The following is a 15,979-nucleotide window of genomic DNA, read 5'->3' as shown; positions in this document are numbered from 1 at the left end:
AGCCTCTGGTCCGTTAAAGCGTCCAGATCAGAGATGATTCTCTGACAGAAATTGTTCTTAGTATGATTGATAATGAGCTCCATGATGTTCTCTGTTCTCTGTGCGTAAAGTTGAAACTTCCTGCGCACCAAGTGTCAGCTTGATCACAGTCTGGACAGAAATTAAATTAAGCGACTCCACTTAAATTACCATTAATTCATCCGCTGCGGTCTGAACACACAGCTTCACAAATTCTTCCTGGTTGCATCTGCAGAGAAATCTGCGCTGGTTCATCGACAGTTAGATCTGTATGAACCAAACCGAACAATTGAGCTCTGCGAGATTTTTTTTCCTTTTTTTCCCTTTTTTAACCATGTGCAGGGTTCGGGCGTTTTTACCAGGATTTTTTATTTTTATTTTTTGCATGGTTTCGCTTCTCCAAACGGAGATGTTACGTCTGCCGCGCTCCTTCTGAGCATCGCTCTCCTTCTGGGTGCGGGAGGGTAACATCTTCAACTCCATTTGTTAAAAATGCAGGGCGAGTTAAGTTTAATTCTTCGGAGCGGCGGAGCCGCGTGTCCGCATTGGTTGTGCAGCGGACTGCGCATGGATCTAATTAACTTCTGCACCTTTATTTAGTTCCTCAAAATAAACTGCTGGCTCCTCTGTTTAGACTATAAATGGATTAAAACAACGTTGCATTGTCTTTAGTTTTCTCTGTTCTGTACTGGAGTTAAAGGCGCCATTTCAACTAAAGATTTGCAATGATTTTCCTAACCAAGGTGTTCCGTCCATAACTCTTCAACACGCTGCCAGCTCCCGGTCTGAAAGACGCATTTAGTTCAGTGTCCATGAGATGATATTCAGAAAGGATTTTTTTATTTAATGATTTTAGTTGCCTCTGCAGTGAAATCTTTGCGTAAAGTCTGTCATGTCTCCATGTGAACCAGTCAAAGGTGTTTATATATATATATATATATATATATATATATATATATATATACTAGATAGATATATAGATGTGCGCACGTAAATTTTGCCTTTTGCCCCCCTAGAGGTAGTCTTGGCCGCCCCTTGGCCCCCCCAACTTTAAAAGTCTGGCTCCGCCACTGATTTCATCATAAACCAAAATGAACCAGCTTTAATAAAATTCCTCTTGTTCATGTGTATCAGGCTTAAACACACACAAAAAAGAAGAGTCTCTTATTCAATGTTAGTTTATGGAAAACTATTTTAATATTTAGTTGTTTTTTTCTGTGACTGAAACAAGCCTGACCTCTACTACGTTTACACTACATCTACCAATACCTCCACAAGACATATGAGGAACATGTTTTTATCATCCTGTCTGATTATGCATTGCCCATGCTGTTAGTGATTCTATTCAATCGTTCAACCTTATTTTTCCTCAATATCTTTCCTAAAACCCATTTAGTACCGTCTATGGTTCAATTACTGGTTGCCATCTTCAAAACACCAGAGCAAGAACATGCATGCAGTTAATTCAATCTGGAAAGACTCAGACGAAGAAAAAGGAACAATTAAAAGATTTAATGACAGCAATGAATAACAGTTCTTTGGCGCTCGGGCCCCGGCAGCTGATCTGAGCTGAGATTTGATGTGAACTCGATGAACATCCCGATAACCGATTAGGGATGCTCTCCCCCCGGGGCCCAACACTGGTGGTGGAGGTCTGGAAAGGGTGCCATCCTGGAGAGCCGAAGGATGAGGGTGGAGAAGGGGAGGTGGTGGGTTGAACGCAGCTGGGAAGCGGCCGACGACTTGGGTGTGGATCCTTTTATGCTGAGCTTGATTGATGATTGGACACACCAGGTGAGGTCCAGCACTGAGGTCAGAGATGAGCATGACGCCAACGAACGAACGGAGGGGATGGAGTCTTCCAGGTTGAATTTTCACTATTAGCTTCATATGTTGTAGGAAATAGACCTCCCTGAAAGGAGAAACGTTGGAAAGAAAAAACAGTAAAACATGACCACAGAAGCAAATCCACTCAGACCTGGTCTCCAAATTCAATTCTGAAGCAAAACTCTATCAGTAGATCCACAAGTCCACCACACTTTTCAGATGTATTTTTTTTCTTTTTTTTCTAATCCTTAACTTTAAAAACCATGTATCCCATATAATTGTCAATCTATTGGAAAAAATGGAATATATTGAAATATGTGGTTATTTATGTTCTTACATTTGTTACGCTCCTGCACTGGACTTTCTTTTTTCTCTCGAGTTGAATGTCTGAATGTTTTAGCACGTTGAATTTTCTCGTTACTGAAATCAGTACAGACAAAGTTTCAAAAAGGAATTTTCATTTCCATATTGTTTTCTTGTAAGCTAACAAGTGAACCATTCTTTATAATAAATCCCTCTAGACAATATGTCATCACCAACAGTTTACCTCATTAGGATGAAAAAGGTGATTGGGCAGTTTAGCTGAAATGTTAATGTAGTAGATATGAAGCTAATAGCGAAAATTCAACCTGGAAGACTCCATCCCCTCCGTTCGTCCGTTGGCGTCATGCTCATCTCCGACCTCAGCGCTGGACCTCACCTGGCGTGTCCAATCATCAATCAAGCTCAGCATAAAAGGATCCACACCCAAGTCGCCGGCCGCTTCCCAGCTCCGTTCAATCCGTTCATCTGCTCGCCACAGCTTCTCAGCCAGCACGTCTCATCTTCTCCACAGCTTCGTAATTCTCCGTCCTTCTACCTCTCATCCTGCGTTGGCCTTTTCTTTTCCCCTCAGACGCTCCTCTGTTGCAAGAGATGTTTCTCCCGATCTCAGCCTCGATTATTTCAAGCAGGCTCACCCGCCTATCTCTCACCTATCTGGGGTTTCTCGTACTCCTCGACCCACCTTCGAAAAACATCATAATAAGCCCTCCTGTCACCTCGTTACCTTTGAACTTTTGCCATGACGCACGACGCAATTGCCTCCCGCACAGTCAGTGAGTCCAGCTAGCTAACTGCGGAGCTCTACGTGGAGGAGACGGCCTGTTAAAATATGCCACGTAAAGAAAGACGACAGAAACGAAGAGAGGATCCGACGGAAGCAGCAAGGCCGTCTTCCTTCGCCCGCCAAGGTCTCGCCGCACCGATCCACGTCACCTTTTTCTCCCAGCTCACCATCCATTCTCCCTCCATTTCTCCACCGCCGCTCTCGCATCGTCTTCACACCGTTGCCACGCGATGGGTCAGCCACGTCAACAGCTTCTCTCTTCCGCATGCCGCCATGGTCAGCACCTTTCCGGATTCCCCTCTCTACACCCGTCTCGGGCTGTCGGGGTAAGACGTAGCATTCACATGTCTCATTCGCATTATTACGAACCGCATTTCAATTAGCCTATTCTGTCCCGAACTCGTAGGCCACTCAGGCTGCGCCCAATATGCTCGAGAGCTTTTAACTGCATGTTGAAGAATCGATTTGTCGTGTTTGTGGAGGCGCTTTTAAACGCCATACGAGCTCTAAGATTCTCTCACCGGGTTTTACTCCCGTGCGACAGCTAAAGAGACCTGCTGCTGCTGTCTCAGCTCCGTGTGTGTTCGAATTATGGCAACAACCAGCAATTCGCGAGCTTCGCAGTTTCCTCAATTAACCGACTGAGTCGAGCAAGCGTTGGAGGCAGGCAATGTTAAATAATAATGAAAGTTTATACAATGTAGCACCTTCAGCTCGTCGGCTAGTGGCCTGTAGCCCGCTGATATGTTCTAAAGAGTGTAGGACCCTCGTTATTGAACGCTTTGGAAATGTCCTCGTATGAGTAGTTTTACTGCAGTGTACCTTCTGCCCCCATAAGCTGATGCCCTCATGTTAAACTCGTCTGGAGTCGGGGCAGCCTAGAGGGATTACTCATTCATATAACGGCAGTCGTATGCGCACTCAGCTCCGAGAGCCATGCAGCCCATTGTCTCGGGTGTCTCGGCTACCGCATTTTTATTTCAGCTCCATTATCAGCCAACTTGTCAACCGAAGACTATGCTGTCTTTGACTGTGTCATAATACAAGTCATATTGCCAATTGTCTCTGCGCACGAGTACGTATTAATCATCCAGTAATTAGGAGTTTTGCCTCAGTTGTGAGGCATCACACGCTGTTCAGTTGCTGGCCACAGATCGTGAAGTTGACTTAAATCCCTCCATGACAATCTCGGTACAATCGTTCCAGACCTTATCAAATAAACAAGCCATGAATTCTCGCTTACATCATCCATTTCAGCAGCTCAAGTCCTCAGCATTTTCTAACTCGTTTCACTGTCTAACCCGTTTCCGGAGAGTAAGACCCTGCCTGTGCTGTGTCCAGTCCTGCTATTAGACAAGTCACCCATTTCAAGCTTAATCTCATCCTGCCTGTATATTTCCTCAGTTTTTCATCCCCATTCTGAGTCTCGGCTTTTTCTTCATGCTCATCGTAGTTCCAAGCCCTGCATGCACGCAACCTTGAGGGGAGAAAAAAAAAAAAGTCTTGACTACGTTCACCAGTCTCGAGGTACTCTCTTGGCCTTACGCTAACATCCAGTGCCAGACGAGCACTGCGCAATTCTCTGGTGGTGGTTGGTCAACCTCATGCAAGTGAATGTTATCCTGTCAATGTTTCGCATATCTTTCCCCTCTGTCCTTTACACCCTTAATTTCAGGTTTCTTTCCAGTCTGTAACACCCAGCTGGCCTTCATCCTCCTGACTAGCTCTGTGCCTTCACAGTAACTCCCTCAAGCTGACCCGTACCCCCAGGCTGGCTCCGCGCCGCCTCAGCTGGCCCATGTCCCAGCTGTTCCTTCTGTCTATCCAGAGAGGCGTCTCTCCAGCCCGCACCTGTCATTCAGCCTTTCTCCAGGCTATTCTGCTGCCCCATACCCCCAGGCTGGCTCCGCGCCGCCTCAGCTGGCCCATGTCCCAGCTGTTCCTTCTGTCTATCCAGAGAGGCGTCTCTCCAGCCCGCACCTGTCATTCAGCCTTTCTCCAGGCTATTCTGCTGTCCCGTACCCCCCAGGCTGGCTCCGCGCCGCCTCAGCTGGCCCATGTCCCAGCTGTTCCCTCTGTCTATCCAGCGAGGCGCCTCTCCAGCCCGCACCTATTGTTCAGCCTTTCTTCAGGCTATTCTGCATCCCCACAAGCTGACCCGTACCCTCCAGCCCGGCTCCGCGCCGCCCCGTATCCCCATGGCTGGCCCCCATTCACCTGCCCGGCTCCGCGCCATCCCAGTAGCCCCCAAGCTGATCATGCTCACCTGCCTGACCCCGCCATCACATTAACCACCAAGCTGTCCTGCTTCCTCCTGCCTGGTCTCACTCTCGCAGAGTATTCCTCCGCTGACTCTGTCTCCAGCCTGGCATCATGTTATGGTTTATCACTGCTGGCCTTCTTCCACCAAGTTTCCTCGTGTCATCTGTCACCTCATATCGGTTCCTTCCATCAGTGCCTCACCTTTTCTCGTGATCAACATCCCTATTGGCTGACCACTTGTATGCTATGCCTTTTCTTTCCTCTCAGCATTCTCCTCCTCCTGTCCCTCAAATCAACTCACAGGTTCAGAGTCCCACTATGGACTCTTTGCACCTCAGCTTCCGCGTTCCGGGTGGAGCGGCTCGATTGTTTCCGATCCATTACAATTATCATTTACACTAGGTGCTTGCAGTGCTTGGCCAAGGTTGTACATCGATCCGAAGCCCCAACAAGTCAGCTGGAGAGAGGTTTTAAGATGTACGCTTAGTTATACATTCACTGGCACAAGGTGAGTTTTACTTAAATTTTGTGGCTAACTTTAGCCTTAGCTTATGCTAGTAGGCAGTATTCTCGGTCATTGTTCTTGTTAAATTGTGCTATTTAAGTATCTAAACATTCTAAGGGACAATGTATTCATCCAATTTCAAGTCGTTAGTGTCAGAGATTAACGGGGGAGGTTACGGTTCGGGCTTTAGCTTCCGAAGCCTGATGAAGCTCAACAAGCCTCCTAGTTTAACAGGAGCGCAGCTCTGGTGTCAGAGATCTGCTTCAGCTGACCGTTCAGGTTCAAAGTTGCTGCTTTTAGAGAAATAGGACCGTGTTGCTTCATGCCTCTGTGTTATTTCGTTTTATTACCTTTGCATGTTTCCTGTGAAGAGCTCAGATAGGACGGTGTTTACAGCAGTATCTACAGACGGATCAGTTGCCCTTTCCCTCCTCTCACCTCAGGGCCTCGGCCCCTGCCTCAGCCCCTTTTGGGGGGGAGAGCATCCCTAAGCAGAGTTGGGGGCGTTCACCCGAGATCACAGTTCAAATCTTCCGCCGGGGCTCGAGCGCCAAAGAACTGTCATTCATTTCCTAAGAACCGTTATTAATTTTGTCATTAAATCTTCAATCATTCATTTCTACGTCTGAGTTTTCGGCATGTCCAAGCATGGCCTGCCCCTACGGCTGCCCCATGTCCTAGCCTTCCTCTCATTGTTGGCCCATGTCTCAGTTGTTGTTCGCTCATATTTCCAGCAGGGCTCCCTTACACCAGGCACCTATCCTCCAGCCTGTCTCCAGGCGATTGTGTCCCCGAAACTGATCCCATCTCCTGCCTGGCTCCGCGCCTTCAACTATCCTTCACTCTCTTGCCTGGTATTTTTCAGCCTTTCTCTTAGCATGCCTCATTCTTCGAATGGGCTTCATGATATTATGAAAACCCCTCTAGCAATCAATTTGATTCCTCCTTCCAGCTTCTCACCTTCTAGACTTCTGCACTCGTTTGGCGATTACCAGTACTGTTATGTTTCTCTCCGCACCCTCAAGCCAGCTCTCAAGTTTTAGGTCCCCCTTTTCTTTGGGCCTCGGCCCCGGCCTCAGCCCCTTTTTGGGGGGGAGAGCATCCCTAATCGGTTATCGGGATGTTCATCGAGTTCACATTAAATCTCAGCTCAGATCAGCTGCCGGGGCCCGAGCGCCAAAGAACTGTTATTCATTGCTGTCGTTAAATCTTTTAATTGTTCCTTTTTCTTCGTCTGAGTCTTTCCAGATTGAAATGAAGCTAATAGCGAAAATTCAACCTGGAAGACTCCATCCCCTCCGTTCGTCCGTTGGCGTCATGCTCATCTCCGACCTCAGCGCTGGACCTCACCTGGCGTGTCCAATCATCAATCAAGCTCAGCATAAAAGGATCCACACCCAAGTCGTCGGCCGCTTCCCAGCTGCGTTCAACCCACCACCTCCCCTTCTCCACCCTCATCCTTTGGCTCTCCAGGATGGCACCCTTTCCAGACCTCCACCACCAGTGTCGGGCCCCGGGGGAGAGCATCCCTAATCGGTTATCAGGATGTTCATCGAGTTCACATCAAATCTCAGCTCAAATCAGCTGCCGGGGCCCGAGCGCCAAAGAACTGTTATTCATTGCTGTCATTAAATCTTTTAATTGTTCCTTTTTCTTTGTCTGAGTCTTTCCAGATTGAATTATTTTATTACCTCAGAGGCAGGACTTTGATTAGACCCTAACCTGCTATTTTATCTAATGTAAGTTTTTTGCATCAGTGAAATAAGAACATGTTTAGTTTATGGTCAAGGATGTACTTGCAGCCAGACCCGAGCCATACAGGACACAAACTTTTGCAAGTAAGTTATTTTTTAAAAAGTTGTTGACAGTCTTTTTTTTTTTTTTTGCTTGTCAATATGTAATTGCAGTAAAGTCAGAAACACAAGCATTACGCTAACAAAGTATGTTTTTTCTCTCTACTAAAATGTATGATCTTTCAAATTTCATCTATGTTGTGAATTGTTCGTTATGCTGCAATAGCCAGCCACACCCTATCCTCACCACTGACTGACTATCGACCAGTTCTCTGTCTAACAGGTCCGGAAAATCCCTAAAAACCTGGGTCTTACCCTCTCATAGGTCCCCTAAGGAAATTCTGTTTAAACTGGCGGCAGAGAAAACTCGTCTAGCACTAACTACCTTCAGATCCAGAAGTTACGGCCCTCTTCAGTTGAGAAACAGTCGCCAGAGTAGCCCTCACTGACGCTTAGTTTCAACAACCACTCCTGTTAACGGTAGCTTTCCTCCTAAAAATAACGTGCACTTGTTATCGGCTAGATTGGATTTAGTGACTTAGACATAAGTCCCAGGGCCATTATTTATTACTCACCAAAGGAAAGTACGAAGCCACCAAATTTCTAGAATCATGCATGTAGATTTTACTTAAAACCAGGAGAACTCTCAATAATTAATGACTCAATTAATTTCAATGTCCACAACTTCTATTGCTATTTTATTATATATATTTTATTAAGCAAGCTTTAGCAGGGGTAAATGACAAGCAAACTCAGTTAAGAAGAAATTATAAGATTTTAACTAGTAACAATCACAAATCATAATTTTAATCATTCCCTATCTTCTTTCTTATCCCTAACCTGTGTCACTATTCTCACTGAGCGAGGCTTTTAGGGGCAGGGCAACTCACACCCGTTGTTGGTTGATCTTGGCAGCCGATACTCTTAGTCGTCCTTGGTCAGAGTCTCTGTCCCGGTAGGGCAAAGTCCTCCTTTGGAAAAGCAGCAAAGCCGATCTGTCCAATTTCTTTTAGACGAACAGAATCTTCATCACTTAGTGACCTTTGTCTTTTCCCCAAGTCGGCTGCAGTTGAATAGAAATTGTAGGGTGGAGGCAGAGGAAACGGTCGGATTTCAGGGGCCAAGGCTGGGGCTGACGGTTCTTGTCCTTCTTTGCGGCGCGAAGTCTCAACTTTCCCCTCGGTCCCAGGGTGTGGTCCTCTGCTGATCTTTCGCCTGCGTCTTCTTGTTGACTCTTCTTCAGCGCCGCGGACTAAGAACCCCTTCCTCCTCAGCTCACTGGCTTTTAAACCCTCTTGGCCCACAGTTGCATATGGGAGAGGTCTTATGACTCACCCTTTCCGATTATCTCATCGAAAAGTACCCGTCCTGCCCAACCCTTGTTCCACCCTGAATCTGGTAATACACAAACCTCCCTCTTTTGCGTCTGGCTGTTGCAACCTTTTTGCAACACTTCTCTCTTTTCTGTTGGTCATCTGGCAGTTATTACCTTTTTTGGCTATTTGTTCTGGGGCCCCCGCCCAGCCAGCTCCATGCTCGTGACATGACTCACTCTTCTATTTTCCTGTGCTCAACTCTACAATCTCCTTATACTTGTACCATGAAACACAATTAACTCAAAACATATAATCGTATATAACAACTAAGTTGTTACTGTTACTGCAGATCATGAATACAGATTACACATTTCAATTGTACATTACAGACATTGTGATTACAATACATCAATCATTTCAACTATTACACAATTATGTATTTTGTATTTCATTTCTTTAATCATTCTTAAATCAATACAAGATTACTGTCCCTTCCCAGGCCTTTACCCTTCTTTCTGCGTGTACCTAGAGAGATCTCACAAGTTCATGCCAGTTTTCTTGACAGAATTCATGCTGGTAAATTCTGTGCTGTGTAATCGAAAAGATGGTGACCAAAATAAAAAACACAAAAAAAAAACCTTGATTTGAGTTTTAACTCTGTCTGCTAGGAAGAGTCCAGTAAACTTTTTAGTTTATTTTCAAATCATGATTTCAGCAAATGGTCTTCACTGCACATCAATATGAAAAATAATTTCTGCTGTTGAGAATCTCACTTTACTCAAACTGCAGTTTGCTATCCTGACAGATAAAAATATGAAACTGCTTCTGGTTCCTCTAAAGTTTACACACAATCAGTCTTTAGCAGATGAACTTTTCCTTTTCCATTGTTCTACTATGGTTGACAGAGTGAGGTGTCTGACACCTACTGTAAAGTCCTGTTACAATGCAGGACTTGGTGTGAAAAACTTTTTGCAAGTTTTCGCAATTTATTTGGTTTTATTTTAATGATGAATACAAAACAGCACATTTTAGTCAAGTGAAAGTTTTTTTGGTTAATTGTTTAGTCTAATCATGTTTCTAAAAAAAACAAAGGTGATCTATTACACCAGAGACCTGAGATAATCTTACATGTGAGTCTGTTGTAGTTTTACTATGTGAACATCTGTTTAAGACTGAAGACTTATACTTTCATGCAGGAACAGTGGTAATCTTGTAATGTAGAATTCTCTATTCTGTTCAAAACAAATTTTATCTTTTAAGGAAATTTGCAGCACTTTTTATTAGCTCTAGCTACTTAAAATGGCCTTTTTGTGTCATTCTTCAGACTCAAGAAAAACACTATGGTATTAAAATTCTTTCTGGATCATGTATCGTAATCTCCTTCCCCTCCTGCTCCCAACCTCTTCTTCCACCACCAATACAAACATGTATTCAGTTTAGCATAGAAAAATTAAAACAAAACTCAGTACCTACATCACAAAAATGGTTTTGATGTGGTTTGTGTCCCATACTGCTAGAGGTGCAGACTATTGTTCCTCTGATGTTCTTAAATAACACATTGGGTGTTCCTCCATTAGGAGTGTTCCTCCTAATGGAGGAACACTCCTAATGGAGGAACACCCATTTTCCGATGGCAGCAGGATCCCAATGTGTTATTTATCCTTTTTCTTCGTCTGAGTCTTTCCAGATTGAATTAACTGCATGCATGTTCTTGCTCTGGTGTTTTGAAGATGGCAACCAGTAATTGAACCATAGACGGTACTAAATGGGTTTTAGGAAAGATATTGAGGAAAAATAAGGTTGAACGATTGAATAGAATCACTAACAGCATGGGCAATGCATAATCAGACAGGATGATAAAAACATGTTCCTCATATGTCTTGTGGAGGTATTGGTAGATGTAGTGTAAACGTAGTAGAGGTCAGGCTTGTTTCAGTCACAGAAAAAAACAACTAAATATTAAAATAGTTTTCCATAAACTAACATTGAATAAGAGACTCTTCTTTTTTGTGTGTGTTTAAGCCTGACACACATGAACAAGAGGAATTTTATTAAAGCTGGTTCATTTTGGTTTATGATGAAATCAGTGGCGGAGCCAGACTTTTAAAGTTGGGGGGGCCAAGGGGCGGCCAAGACTACCTCTAGGGGGGCAAAAGGCAAAATTTACGTGCGCACATCTATATATCTATCTAGTATATATATATATATATATATATATATATAAACACCTTTGACTGGTTCACATGGAGACATGACAGACTTTACGCAAAGATTTCACTGCAGAGGCAACTAAAATCATTAAATAAAAAAATCCTTTCTGAATATCATCTCATGGACACTGAACTAAATGCGTCTTTCAGACCGGGAGCTGGCAGCGTGTTGAAGAGTTATGGACGGAACACCTTGGTTAGGAAGATCATTGCAAATCTTTAGTTGAAATGGCGCCTTTAACTCCAGTACAGAACAGAGAAAACTAAAGACAATGCAACGTTGTTTTAATCCATTTATAGTCTAAACAGAGGAGCCAGCAGTTTATTTTGAGGAACTAAATAAAGGTGCAGAAGTTAATTAGATCCATGCGCAGTCCGCTGCACAACCAATGCGGACACGCGGCTCCGCCGCTCCGAAGAATTAAACTTAACTCGCCCTGCATTTTTAACAAATGGAGTTGAAGATGTTACCCTCCCGCACCCAGAAGGAGAGCGATGCTCAGAAGGAGCGCGGCAGACGTAACATCTCCGTTTGGAGAAGCGAAACCATGCAAAAAATAAAAATAAAAAATCCTGGTAAAAACGCCCGAACCCTGCACATGGTTAAAAAAGGGAAAAAAAGGAAAAAAAATCTCGCAGAGCTCAATTGTTCGGTTTGGTTCATACAGATCTAACTGTCGATGAACCAGCGCAGATTTCTCTGCAGATGCAACCAGGAAGAATTTGTGAAGCTGTGTGTTCAGACCGCAGCGGATGAATTAATGGTAATTTAAGTGGAGTCGCTTAATTTAATTTCTGTCCAGACTGTGATCAAGCTGACACTTGGTGCGCAGGAAGTTTCAACTTTACGCACAGAGAACAGAGAACATCATGGAGCTCATTATCAATCATACTAAGAACAATTTCTGTCAGAGAATCATCTCTGATCTGGACGCTTTAACGGACCAGAGGCTTTGGAGCGACCAGCAGCTGATCCGGTTCTGCGGGATTTTTCTCCCGCAGGCCGAAGGAAGTGATCAGGAAACGATCAGAGTTCTGCCGTCTTCTAATCACGTCATTTCGTGAAATGTTACCTGATTTCAAAAACGTTTTCACAGAGAAATACTAAATGTTTCGTTTGATGACTACAAATTGGAAATAATTATTTTTTTCTTTGACGGATAACGAAAAATCTCTATCGCAACCTCTGCTCCAAACTACGAACGTTGTCGTCCCCTCTTCGTTTTTTTTTTGTGGAGGATCAGTAAATAACTTCTTGGTGTTTTACAACCACCAGGTTTGAAGGGCTTTAGCCTTTGAGTTGCACCACAGCGCAGCACATTTGAAACATCCAGGAGATCAATGTCAGCTCGTTTTTATGAGTAAAAGTATAAATGAGGCTGGTATCGCGCCTGATGTAAATCTGTTTATTTATGTCATCACATGGACTTTTATAAAGTTTTATACATTTTCTTTTGATATATTTATTATTGTTTTTCTTCTTTAGATATTAGGTTGGCTTAGAATGATTCCAAATAATGTACAGGAATGACCTGGTGCTGGTACATGTCAATCATCGGGGGGGACTCTGAGGGGGCCAATCAGATGACAGGGGGGGCACTGGCCCCCCCGGACCCCCCTCTGGCTCCGCCTCTGGATGAAATGCACAAAGCTAATCTTTAATTATGCATTTATTTTTATATGGGCTCAGGTTTGACTAGAGGCCAAGCTATCAAACTTCCACTCAATCCTGTCATTCTTGTGCTCTGTCCTAATCTCTATGAAAAAGTATGTTCTGTAATCGTGTGCTAGTGCTACGGTGTTTTTTTTTTTTTTTTCATTTCCTTTGGTATCTCTAGATAGGAGAGGAGTTTAAAATGACAAATAGAAAACTACCTGACAGAAGGAAAACAAAACTAAAGACATGGTAAGCAATTCTAACTTAATTTAAAATGATTAACCTGTACTAATATTAATAATTTTGTACATGTTTGATGGCTTAGTAAATACTTGTTGAGTTAGGGAACAGTAGAACCAGATTTCCGTGACTGTTTTTTAAAAAATAAGCAACAGCTTAAAGTGACTGTTGGAGACAGGCTGCTGAGTTATCTGATACAAGCCGAGTGCAGCACAGAGAAAGAAACAGCAAAAACTTGTTCATAGGATTAAGCTATTGTAATAATTGGAACAGTATGCTTGTCTTATTATTATTCTAAAAATGTATTGATGGTTGACAGTTTACTGGTTGCACATATCTTTGACTTTTACTATTTCCCATCCCTAGCAGGGGTAAAGTGACCGTTGCAGAGGGGCTGTTGGTTTATCTGATGCAGGCTGAGCTCAGCAGCTGGAGCTGCACAGAGAAAGAAAAGCTCTCAAAGTTAAACATATGGATCAGTTGTCCACAAAATTAACCCATTCTCTTATTTAAATTGTAACTTTTTAAAAATTTACTATAAAAACAAAATATTAGTCAATAAAATACTTGACAATTTAGTAGATAGTGACTCGACATTATGTGGACCTTCATTCACCCCGAGGCAAGTCGGTTGGCTGAAATGACAGAGTGGAGGACGGTTCATCAGATACCAGCTGAGAGCAGCACAGAGAAAGAAACGGTGAGGAAGTTAAACACAGATACATTTTTGTTTATGAAATAAACTATTCTGTTTTTATTATGATTTGAAATTAATATAACAATTAACATGATTTATTAAATGCTTAACTATTAAGTACATAGTGACTATAATTTCCTTGACCTAAATTTCTTCATCAGCCTTGACTGGGATGAAGTGACTGAGAGTGGATCCAGGCTTGGAGGTGGAGATAAAAGTTCTTTGTTGGATTACATTTAAATGAATGAAGCATAAAAAATAAAGTAAAAATAAATAAAAATAAATAAAAAATAGAGAGGAAACTTTGTCCAACTGTCATGATTTACTTCTTGGGGTGATGCATGGAGCAGGTGTTGGGATTCCCATCTGATTGTTTTTGGATCTTCAAGCAGTTGAGTTGGATGTTAGCGGACTAGCTTCTCCACTTCATTTCACAACCTGCTGCCTTTTGTCTTCAGGTTTTCTCTTTCACAAAAAAAGGCAGACTTCTGGGAAGCATCCAATTTATGGACTGGAATTGAATAGACTGAGCCTGGAGTCTGACAAAGAAGGGAGGTCCCACTGGACAACACCGGGTGGTGTTGGTTTTTCCCAAGATGGATGAAGGAGCTTCAGCAGAGTGGGATCCAGAGGAATCAGGCGGAGCATGCTCAGAGTCCTGGAAGGTGGGAATCTCGTGCTGAATTGAGGATTTGAACGCTGCTGATGGAGGTAAGACCAGATTTGAATCCAGGAGTGTAGAGGATGAAGCATCAACCATGGAGCAGGGCCTCGTGATGGTTTGTCCATCTGCAGATGAGGCACATGGTAGTCGATTGGTTTCCTGATGTCTTCTCTTTTGAGGCTTTTCTCTTTTAATGTGAACCATTTTTTTTGTTTGTTTGTTTGTTTGTTTGTTTGTTTGTTTTCTGTGAGAGCAAAGTGGATCTTCCTCTAACAAATGCAACAAGTAGAATGACAGGGCCTCCGAAAAATGATTTAAAGCAGAAAAACAGAAATCCACCCCTTTATCTCTATTGGCTCATTCATAAAAGTGGGCTGGGGCATCTGCCAGGAGCAGGAAGATAAAAGCAGTTGGGGGTGGAGTCTATCTGCGTGAGGAGGAGCTGCATTGGTATAACTGGGTCAAAAGTCACAAAGAGGGCCTGACCCCTTATTAACCAATTGATTTAAGAGAAGGTTCCAGAATCTTGTCTGTATTATTATTTTGATAAGAACTTATATGATGCAAGAGAGAGAATGTTCCAGAACGCTGCCTGTTTTATTATTGATAAGAAATTAATTTAAATCAAAACATATGTTTTTATACGATAAGCATTTTATGAGGCAGATTTAACAGGTGTTTGTGTGCGATAACATCGATTTTGATTTGGGCGTGGCATTTTAATCCATCAAACTCGATTAATTAAAATTTGACAGAAGCTTGTACCCTTATTTTTTTACACGTTAAGTGGTCAAGTATGATCAGGTGTTGTGTCGCCATCATTGCTCACTTAAAATAATAAAAAGGCTCATTTTGCTGCTGATGACATAAAACACTGTGGCGCTAGAGTAGCTAACTTTTAGACGAAGTCAGCAGTAAAATGTTGGATATGTGACTATTCCAGAGTTAAAACGGCTTAACCAAAAAGATTTAGTTCTATATATGAAAGTAAACTGACAACAAGATGTTATAAACAAGTGATATTCATGGCAACATTCCTGACAGACAGTTTACCTCATTCATGCGGAGTTTCCGGTTCCGCTGCTGCCTTTAAGCTCTGAGCTGTTCAGAGGGGGGAGGGGCCGGAAGCACTCTGCTGGATGCGCTGTGGCGCGCCTTCAAAATAAAAGCACGCGAGTGGAACATTTTTAAATTCTTCGCAACTGCGGTGAAATTATCGGGGGGACGAATGTGACTGTCTCTAATATTGGGGGGGACATGTCCCCTCGATCTGTGTTCAGCTGTTCTCAGATCGGCTGCAGCCATTTATTCTCTTTTCCATTTTTCCAGACTCCAGTTCTGAAAATGGAATAAAGTCCACTCCACCATCTAATGCTCTGTGTAAAGCTGCCTTCTGCTCCCCACTGACAACTTTTACATTTTGTTCTGATTGTTTTCCACCAAACCTCTATGACCGCAGCGCATGGTAGACTCAGAAACGTTGTCCACCAGGTAAGGGATGTTTACTGTTTACTTCGGGACAAATGGCGACAAACCCACTGAATTGATTGACAGGAGCCATCATATCAACTGAACAAGAGCCTGACATTCAAAGTGCGTAACAGAGGTGACGAAACACCCCATGGCCCCAATACCTCAAAGATGAATCTGACGCCGCTGCGTTGAGGTAGAGCCCAAGGTCT

General features: G+C 43.2%; 1 protein-coding gene and 1 long non-coding RNA gene across 3 annotated transcripts in view; one reads left to right on the top strand and one right to left on the bottom strand.

Annotated features, from left to right (window-relative positions):
* LOC148156088 (NLR family CARD domain-containing protein 3-like) overlaps positions 1-15,979 on the bottom strand; it is a 434,099-nt gene that overhangs the window by 78,374 nt on the left and 339,746 nt on the right. The gene's annotated exons all lie outside the window — the stretch shown is intronic.
* LOC148156098 (uncharacterized) overlaps positions 1-15,979 on the top strand; it is a 369,453-nt gene that overhangs the window by 101,707 nt on the left and 251,767 nt on the right. The window lies entirely within an intron of this gene.

The sequence above is a fragment of the Poecilia mexicana genome, unplaced genomic scaffold (assembly GCF_051168715.1).
Source record: "Poecilia mexicana isolate PSO_F unplaced genomic scaffold, ASM5116871v1 scaffold_12, whole genome shotgun sequence".
Lineage (NCBI taxonomy): Eukaryota > Metazoa > Chordata > Actinopteri > Cyprinodontiformes > Poeciliidae > Poecilia > Poecilia mexicana.
This window is presented reverse-complemented; position numbering and strand designations above follow the sequence as displayed.